At 37.2% G+C, this 10,556-nt stretch overlaps 1 pseudogene; it reads right to left on the minus strand.

The window, feature by feature from the left end:
* Positions 1–9,816: 9,816 nt before the first annotated feature.
* LOC107141626 lies at positions 9,817–10,248 on the minus strand (annotated as a pseudogene).
* Between the last annotated feature and the right edge of the window lie 308 nt (positions 10,249–10,556).

Raw genomic sequence — 10,556 nt, forward strand, 5'->3', positions numbered from 1 at the left:
TTGAGGACCATAGGTTGTTACAGCCTCTTTTAGCTGCTTCACTGTTTTGAAATCTAAAGAATGGTGAATTCGCTGCCCTCTTGCCTCCTCAAATACAGGGCATGCTAATCTTTGAGGTCCTGTCTCAGGATCCCATCTATCAACTTCAGGGGTTGAGGGCCACTCAGCATATGTTGTCTCCATAGGTGGAGCTGTTGGTCGGACACTTACGCCCTCTGGTGATATAAAGCTGTTAGTAGCAGCCTCCTGTTGTAACTTTTCCCCTGATAGCTTTTTCTGATCTAAACTTTCTTCCCCTTTCACACTATCTCGAGAGGCCTCCTCTTTTTCCTGATCTAATATGTCTTCTACCGTAATCTGAACTGAAAGCTTTGGAATAGGCAAACAAAATCGTATCATCATCCACAATGGCAATGTGCCAACTGGCAGAGTTCCTGGGTTTTCCTTTTCTATCCTTTTTAAATCTTCACCATGATGGTTCCATTGTGATATATTTAATAACCCCTCTTTAATGAACCATGGGCTACACCTTTGTATCATCTTAATGTATGCCCTAACCGTTCTTGATTTTACTGGGGTGCCTCCTTCCTCTAACAATACTTAACACTTTTTCGGTTTGTTTTATACTAATTTTTAATTCCATATTTCCGTGACGAAGATACCCTTCACTAAGATAATGCAAAAGAAAACTGAGACAAAATGAAACAAAAATGGAACAAAAATTCATTATATCAGCATTTCTATCCTCCTGAAATGTCCACCCGTCCTTTCTCCCTATCTGTTCCTCAGACGCAAATAGTTTTTCCTCAGATGTGAGCGGTTTTTCTTCTGTCTCACCCATCTCCAGGGACAGGCAACTTAAAACAAAAGCGAAACAAAATGAAAGAAGAATCTTAAAATGGCTACCCATCCTCTTGCCCTTCCCTCAGGGGCGAGCAGTTTACCTTATCACTTACCCTCAGTTGTTCCCCGTACGGGCCACCAAATGCTGCAGTCTGGCTGGGCACAATTCACGAGCCACTTGTCAAGCAGGAATGAACTTTATTTTTTTTGAACACACGCCGCACCACCGGAGCTCTCCAGGAATTCCCCGAGAGCCGAACTGCCACCGCCGGCTCTTCTGGGGAGCCTCTCAACCACTCTTGAGGCAGATTGGCTGGGTTGCGTGGGCGGAGCCAAAAGAGTCTCCCAATGAGCAGCTCCGTGGTCTGAAAGGGCGGGGAAACAGCCCAATGAGTATCACTGCAGAGGAGCCAATTAGCTGGAAGTTTGCTGGGGCCGCTTCGGCTGCGGCTCTCAACAGTTGGAAAATATCATGATAAGTGAAGTAAACCAATCCCAAAAAACCAAAGGCCAATGTTTTCTCTGGTAAGTGGATGCCTATCCATAATGTGCGGACAAGGGAAGAATGGAAGAACTTTGGATTGAGCAGAGAGGAGGGAGGAGAGGAAAGGGAGTATGTGGGGGGGAAATATGGTGGAATGACACAGATATTATTACCCTATATATGTGTGTGATTGCATGAATGCTGTGACTCTACATCATGTACAAATGTTGTGGTATAAACTAATCAATAAGAGTATAAGTTATAGGTTATAGATTAGTAAAATATATAATTAAAGATATAAGATTTTGAAAAGTGAGATAAGATAATTATAAAGCAAGAACTCTCATAGGCCTAAGACTCCATTTTGCTGCCATCTATAAAAAACTGTTACAAGAGCTGTTTCTGAGAAACTGAAATGAAAGCTGTTTTCTTATATTATATTGTTTTCTGTACTTTGTACCCCACAAAATGTACTCAACCCATGATAAGGTGGTCTTGGTGACCTAAGATTTTGACGTAGATTCTTGCCCTGCTATCCAACTGCTCGAACTCAGGATTTGATTGCCTAACACCTGCTTGGACCCAAGATGTGGTTAACTGAGTTGCAAGGCTGACCACTTTTTTTCTAGTTTCTGTGATTGGCTTGCTTGCATGACGCTAAGGAAATCTCCTGAGTTGTGGTTTTCATCTTTAAATTCCCAGGATACAGGGCAGGGGGCTGCTCTTCTCCCACAGAACTTCAGTCTCTATGGGTAGGTGACAGTCCCTGGCCAGGTAAATAAAGCTCTTATTGATTAGAATTCGCACTTAGAGTGTTTTCTGAGGCAGCTCCCCATAACACAACCAGAGAAATGAAAAGTTGTGCTTCATTTTTGTAAAAAAACAAAATAAAATCTAAAAAATCAATTTTAAATTTTACTAATAAACTCTTTTTTTTCATTAATTTATGCATTTACTTTTGTTATTTCTTCATTTGCTTAGTATTTACTTAATTGCCTTTACATAGATTTCATTAAGTTGAAATTTATATATTTTTTAAAAAATATTTTCCCTAGTAAATATTTAAGTCTACAAATTTTCCCCTGAATATTTCATTCTACCTGTTTTAATATATAATAATATTTTTATTATTCATTGATGCAATTTGACATTTCCATTTTATTTTCTCTTATATCCAAGAGTAATTTAGGACATTGTTTTTAAATTTCTAAGTACATATTTTGTTTAATTACATTTAATTCCTGATGTCTGAATATTGCATTATACTCAATGAATGTGGCCTGGGTTGTGTCTTTCTGGGGAGAATCAAAAGTGTTTTCATTAAAGCTTAATATAGGGGTCAAATTTTGGTTAATGACTTCCTGTTGCAACCAAATTTGATTTCATGCAGTTTGTCTTTTAGTATTTTTTTTCCTAGAGGATTTATTTGGGTAGTGAACTTTCCATGTTCCCACAACATCTTGAATATTTTTGTTTTAGTCTCACATACACAATAACTTGCACATTATTCAATGGATATTCATTAAGAGTCCTTCATGTTGAGGAAATCAGTTCCTAAGCTGACGTGTTAAAGTGTTAGGCTTACATTTTCTTCTAGGGGCAGGGTTAGTGGTCTTTAATCCACGTTGAGTTGAATTTTGTGTAGGATGAGAGACAGGTGTTAAATTTCATTCTACTACATATGGATTTCCAGTTTCCCCAGCACCATTTATTTAAGAGGCTATCTTTTCTCCAATGAATGTTTTTGACACCTTTGTCTAGTATGAGATAATTATATTTATGTGGGTTTGTCTCTGTGTCTTCTATTGTATTCCATTGGTCTTCGTGTCTGTTTTGGTGCTAGTAGCATACTAGTTTTGTTACTATAGCTCTGTAGTATAATTTGAGGTCTGGTTTTGTGATGCCTCCTGCTTCACTTTTCTCACTAAGGATTGATTTGGCTATTCTGGGTCTCTTATCTTTCCAAATGAATTTCATGACTTCTTTTTCTGTTTTGATGAACAACATCATTGGAATTTTAATAGGAATTGTATTAAGTCTGTAATAACACTTTTGGTAGTATGACCATTTTGACAATATTGATTCTGCCTGTCCAAGAACATGGGAGATCTTTCCATCTTCTAAGGTCTTCTTCAATTTCGTTCTTTAGTGTTCTATAACTTTATAACCTTCATTGTAGAAGTCTTTCACCACTTTTGTTCCCAAGTATTCTTTTTAGAGGTTATTGCGAATGGATAGTTTTCTTGATTTCTTTTTCAGCAGATTCCTCATTGGTGTACAGGGAAATTATTGACTTATGAGTGTTAATTTTATATCCTGCTACTTTGTTGAATTCAATTATTAGTTCTAGAAGTTTTCTGGTGGAGTTTTTTGGGTCTTCTCAGTATAAGATCATATCATTGGCAAATAGTTTGAGCTCTTCTACCATTCCATGAATATCAAACTAAAAAACTTCATAGCAAAGGAAACAATCAAGAAGGTGAAGAGAGAGTCAACAATGGGAGAAAATCTTTGCATCTGCATCTCAGAAAAGGCATTAATTTCCAGAATATACAAAGAACTAAAAGTGCTTAACACCAAGAAAACCAAATGACCCAATCAATAAATAGGCAAAGAACCTAAACATACACTCATCAAAAGAAGAAATATGAATGGTCAACAAATATATGAAAAAATGCTCAATATTACTAGCAATTAGAGAAATGAAAATTAGAACTACACTGAGATTTCACTTCACTCCAGTCAGAATGGCAATTATCAAGAATACAAGTAACAATAAATGTTGGTGAGGATGTAGGGAAAAGGGGACACTCATACATTGTTGGTGGGACTGCAAATTGGTGCAACAACTATTGAAAGCTGTGTGGAGATTCCTCAAAAAACTAAGAATGGAACCACCATTTGACCCAGTTAAACCACTCCTCCGTATATATCCAAAGGAGTTAAAATCAGCATACTACAGTGACACAGCCACAGCAAAGTTTATAGCAGCTCAGTTCTCAATAGCTAAGCTATGGAACCACGTAAGTACCCTTCAACAGATGAAGAGATAAAGAAAATGTATACACAATGGAATATTACTCAGCCATAAAGAAGAATGACTTTCTGACATTTGCCATTAAATATAAGGATCTGGAGACTATCATGCTAAGTGAAAAAAAGCCAATTGCCCCAGAAAAACAAATATCAAATGGTCTCTTTGATATGTGGATGCTAACACACCACAAGGGGGGAGGGGAAGAATAGTTCAGTGGATAAGACAAAGGGGAATGAAAGAAAGAGAGAAGGATGGGAATAGGAAAGACAGTAAAATGAATATGACATAACTTTCCTATGTACATATATGAATATACCACAGTGAATTTCAACATTGTGTACATCCACAAGACTGGGATCCTAATTAGAGTAAGATATATTCCATGTTTGTACAAATATGTCAAAATAAACTCTACTGTCATACAGAACTAAAAAGAATGAATAAAAAATGTCAAAAAAAGGAAAATGTTGACTTAAAAAAAGCAACCTCATTTTACTCACAAAATCTGGAATCTCCTAACTTGATTTATTTAAAGATAATTTAATATGCTATCAAAACTGTCTGGGGCTACTTTTTTTCCCCCAAATTCAAAACATAAAGTTCATACACTCTAATTAGATGTTTTTGTATTGAAGGAATCATTTTTCATCAGAAACTACAATAGATACTATGGATCAAAATACAATATTCAGAAATGGGATCTTTGAACTTTGGGTAAAATGCTTGTCGCAACTGTTCTGTAATAATTAAATTAACTTTAAAAATAGACTTCTGTGTGTAAGCATAGCACTGGAAACTGAATATGAAAATGAAAAACTTGAATCTCTTATCCTTTAAGGATTTGCAGCTTCATGGGTAAGATAGATGATATATAAGGTACTGTGACAGTAGTTAAGAGGAAAGTGACAGTGCATTTAGACATCTTTGGTGGGAAGGAGATCTCTTGGCTGAGTGATCTCAAAGCTGGATTTTGAAATTGGATATTACAAGGCTAGGAGGGGGAGTCCTGGGACACATACAGAAAAATGTTCTCAGACTTGGAAATATCAAAGAAAAAATATAAATCCACAAATGGTCATGTTGTCCAAAGAAGCTGGAGCAAAAGTATGTGGGTTGAAGTATGAGAAGAAAACAGGGTACATGACTATCAGATAACAGAAAGCTATCAATATCAAGGGGTTTGGATTTTATCCTGCAAGGGTTAGAAGCCCAGTTTTGGAGCCAAGAATTTTGTTCAGATTTTCTAACCCAAATCACAGGATTCATTACTCTATACTGTGAGATATGTGTCCTTGGTTAACCAGACCCTGAATGTGACTAGCAGCCTTCCCCAGACATGTCCCTCCCTTCCCTTGCAAACCACTTTGCAAATATAATGGATTCATAATTCTCCCTGGAACATTCTGTTCTTTTTCATGCTGTAGTATGCCCAAGGCTGGCTTGGCTGGGTGATTGCTAAAGCACCTAGTGTGGACTTTCTTGACCTCGGCAACATGGGTACCAGGGTCTTGATGGGCAAGCCAACTGGTACATAATAAGGAACATCAGAGTGCCAGCCCCAAGCACATACATTGAGCCCAGAGAGCTAAACACAGGAGGAAACCACACAGGCAAGGCTTGGAAGCTGGAAGAAGATGGGATCCCAGCAAGAGGAGGTGGGGAACAAGCCATAAATATCACACAACACTTGCATTTCAGGACTGGTGGGCAAGTGGTGTGTGGTTAGGCCAGGCTATCAGAGTGTATGCTTCACTTCTGCAGGAGCTGCTCCTGCTGTATAAAATACTCTTTCTTCATTTCTTCAGGAAGAAAAAGGCCTACTCTTTCTTCAGTGTTGCTCCTTGGAAGACCTTCTAAGACACAATTCCTCCGTCTGGCTTCGTGTGGCTCTCTGCGCCAGCCTCCATGAATGAATTATTTTGTTTTATTTTTGCTTCTGTGGCCATCTTCCCCTTCAGACTGTGAGCTCTCCAGGACAGAGTCTGGTCATTTATTTCTCTATTCCGAGTATCTAGAGAGGGCCTGCACATAGCAAGTAGGCAGGATTTCTGAGAGACAACAAAGTTACAAAGCTAACTTTCATCATGAGATGTCTATCAAATCCAGGAGACCTGGAAATATGGCTTCTGTCACTGCATGGAATGCAGCAAACAGGAGATCACACCGGAGGCTGTCCAGATGGAGAACACAGGCCCTCTCACCGGGAGGGCTCAGGGGATGGGTAGGGACAGGCCTGTACACTAGCATGCCTTTTTGTGTGTCCAGAGGGCTAGACCAAAACAAGAAAAATAAAACATAACAAAACAGATGAAGAATCCAATGGAAGATTCTGATGCAAAGCTTCAACCTCAAACAATGATAGCATTGTATTTTAAGATTAAACTAGGGGATGGGGTGTAGACAAGTAGTAGCATGCTTGTCCAGCGTACATGAAGTCCTGGGTTCAATTCCCCCATCCCCAAAAAAGAGTGGACGAGAAACAAACCTTACCATACAGGCGGCAACACAAGAACTTGCACATTTGTAACATGACACCAGAAGATAAAGCTATCTCCCCTAAGATTTTTTTTATTATTATTATAAGCTTAGCCTTAGGAGAATGTGCAGTCCAAACTTTTACTATCTGCACAGTTTGAAATAATAACAAAATAATTTGGTTTAAAGTAATAACAGGTTGGTAGTGACCTGCCTCCCTAGGCAACTGGCTGAAACAGAGGCAAAACCCTCTGGAAGTATTCATCCTTCAATCCTGGGCTCAAAGGATTTCCGTGGTTCAAGGGTCAAATAAAAAACGAGCAACTGTACAAGAAATAACACTCTGTGAAGAAAAATCAGAAACATGAGATAATAGAACCACAACACAGACTTCGGATACTAGAAATATTAAATGGAAAAGGAAATAGAGGCTTTAAAATACTCATAAGGAATGGGACATTGTGATAAATGACAAAGAAGACTTGTAAAAGAAGTAGAATTTTTGAAAATAAAAACAATCAAAATAAACTCGATGGGCAAATTAGCAACAATTAGATGTAGTTTAAGAAAGATCTGGTAAACCTGAAGGTATATTCAATGAACTTCAAATTATGTAGAGGAGCAAAGAGGTAGAAAAGAGAAAAGAGTCAAAATCTAACTCAATAATAAGAGTATAGAAGATAAGAATAAAAATAATGGAAAAGAGGCAATATTTGAAGACTTATGGCTGATAATTTCAATTAATATTGAAGATATTATTCTTCAGGTACAGGAATTTCAATGAATCTCAAACAGGATAAAATTAAATTCACATTTATAGGCAATCCAAGCTCTTATAAGCAATCAGAGAGAAAGGGCATATTGCCTATAAATAAAACTAACTTTTGTCTTCTCAGCACCAACAGCAGAATCCAGCAGAGAATAAAGAAATATCTTTGATGTGATGAAAAATATTTTCAATCTATGTTTTTAAGTTTTTGCACTGAAGTTTGAATCCTGGCCTTCCTTGTGCATGCTAAACATGTATGTGCTCTACCACTGAGTTACACACTCAGCATTCAACTTACAATTCTATATTCTGATAAATCATCTTTCAGGAATGAGAATTTTTGTATTTTATTATTTTGCTCACCATTTACTGAGCTTTCTTATATGTGTAACACTTTTCCCTTGTTCTTCTAGGATCTACTAATTGTAGTAGATATTTTGTTTGACTCCCTAACTCTCAAAAGAACCCTTCCTCATTGAGTGGTGGAAATGAAGACTGAGAAGTTGATCTCAGTTCAAGAAGTGAACCTTAATAGTCTATTTTCATCACTCCTTGTTTTGTGATTTAAACTGAGAAACATTTTATTAAAATGCGATTTTTGTCTAATTACTTTAATTGGCAAAACTGATTTTTGAATACAAAATAATTTTAACTTATAACACATAAAAATTATATATAACAATTGGATAAAATGTGATGTTTATACACACACACACACACACATACTTATAACACTTAAATCAGATTAAACATGTCTATCTCCTCAATTGTATATCGGTTCTTCATGGAGATATCTTCAAATATTCTTTCTTCCAGCTTTTTTGAGGTATGCAGTAGGTAATTGTTTATAGTGACTCTACTGTGTAGTACTATTCCAGAGCCTCTTACTCTTACTCTTACTCCCACTCCCAATTGTAATTAACACCGATTCATCAACCTTTCCCCATCCCTTCCTCTCTCCTCTCCTCTCCCTGGTTCTGGTAACCACCATTCCATTTTTAACTTCCATGAGGTCAAGTTTTTAGATTCCACATTTGATTGCATTATGTCATGCCTGTCTTTCTGTGCTGGGTCTATTTCACTTAACTGTATAAAATACTCTTTCTTCATTTCTTCAGGAAGAAAAAGGCCTACACTTCCTTCAGTGTTGCTCCTTGGAAGTCCTTCTAAGACACCATTCCTCCCTCTGGCTTCCTGTGTCTCTCTGCGCCAGCCTCCATGAATGAATTATTTTGTTTTATTTTTGCTTCTGTGGCCATGTTATATCCATGTTATCACAAATGACAGGATTTCATCCTTATTTTTGGCTGATCAGAATTCTATTTTATATATACACACTATATTTTCTTTGTCCATTCATTACTTAATGGATACTTAGGTTATTTCCATTAAGCTATTTAAGTTTTTTTTTTGATGGTTTTCTATAATTTTTAGGGTTTTTTCCAGTTCTATGAATAAAGTCACTGGTATTTTGATAGAGGTTGCACTGTATTTGTAGATCACTTTGGGAAGTGTAGACATTTTAATTTAATATTGATTCTTCCAATTCAAGAACATGTATATCTTTCCATTTCTTTGTGTTCTCTTCAACTTCTTTCAATAGAAATCTCTCACCTCTTTGCTTTTTATTCTTTGGTATTTTACTTTTTGGGGTAGCTCTTGAAAATTGGGTTGTTTTCTTATTTTCCTTTTAAAATAATTTACTATTGGTGTCTAATAGCAATGTTATTGATTTTTTAAAAAATATTTTTTAGTTGTAGATGGACACAACCTTTATTTTATTTGTTTTTAATTTTTTTAAATATGGTGCCAGGGATTGAACCCAGTCCCTCAGGCATGCTAGGCAAGCACTCTACCCCTGAGCCTCTACCCCAGCCCAGATGCTACTGATCTTTATGTGTTGATTTTATATCCTGCAACTTTGCTGAATTGGTTCTAATAATTTTTTGGTGAAGTCTTGGGGTTTTCTGTATAAAAGATCATATTATCTACAGTGACAGTTTGACTTCTTCCTTTTCAACTTGAATGAAAAAGCTCAAGAATTTCTGCTTTTATTTTATTTTTTAAGTTTTCATCTTTAAGGAAATGACTTTAGAAACAGTGTACATTTCCAAGACCCTAACACTATGGTTTTCAGAATCACAGTAAGATACACTGAATTACATTCATAATTACTATGAATGCCAACATTTCAAGCAGTAATTTCTGTTATATGGCCAACAAGATTAAGAAAATGACCATGAAACAAAAAAGACCCATAGCTTCAAACAAGGCAAATCCCAGGATGGCATACAAGAACGGCTGCTGCTTCAGCAAAGGGTTTCTGCCAAGGATAAGGCTTCCAAAGACCGTTCCAATACTAGCATCATAACCAGCCACTCTTGCTGTTGCAGCACCTTGCACCAATAAATTTGGCAGCAGTACCAATGTTTCTGCTGATTGCACTGATTTGAAACTCCCATCGGATTAGCTGACACACACCATTCCAGGCCCTATTAAAAACTGTTGAGTCCTCTCAAGGCCTCTCAGTATTATCTGGTGGAGATAATACTGAGGCAGAAATGGGCTGGGCTGGGCTGCACCTCTGGATCCAGCACAAATCAGAGCAGGGGTGCAGGTGAGCGTGGCACAGGTGAACATCTTAGACTTCTGGGGCAGTATGACTGGAGGATTTGAGTGACAAGCCACATGGGCTCCTCTTCCACTTCCTCTTTTCCCAGAGGTGGTGGTGGCATCTGTTGAAGGAGTGGGCAGAATTTCTGTTTTTCGAAAAACAACTTCGATCTCCCAATTCACTTTCAGAGTATTGAATTGTTTCTCTGTTCTCTTGAAATTTATTGAGTTTCCTTAAAGTAGCTATTTTGAATTCTCCAGTCAAGACTTTGCAGATATAAGTTGATATATGGTTGGTTTTTGGTGTCTTGTTTGTTAGGTGAGATTGTGGTTCC

The sequence above is a fragment of the Marmota marmota genome, unplaced genomic scaffold (assembly GCF_001458135.2).
Source record: "Marmota marmota marmota unplaced genomic scaffold, marMar, whole genome shotgun sequence".
Lineage (NCBI taxonomy): Eukaryota > Metazoa > Chordata > Mammalia > Rodentia > Sciuridae > Marmota > Marmota marmota.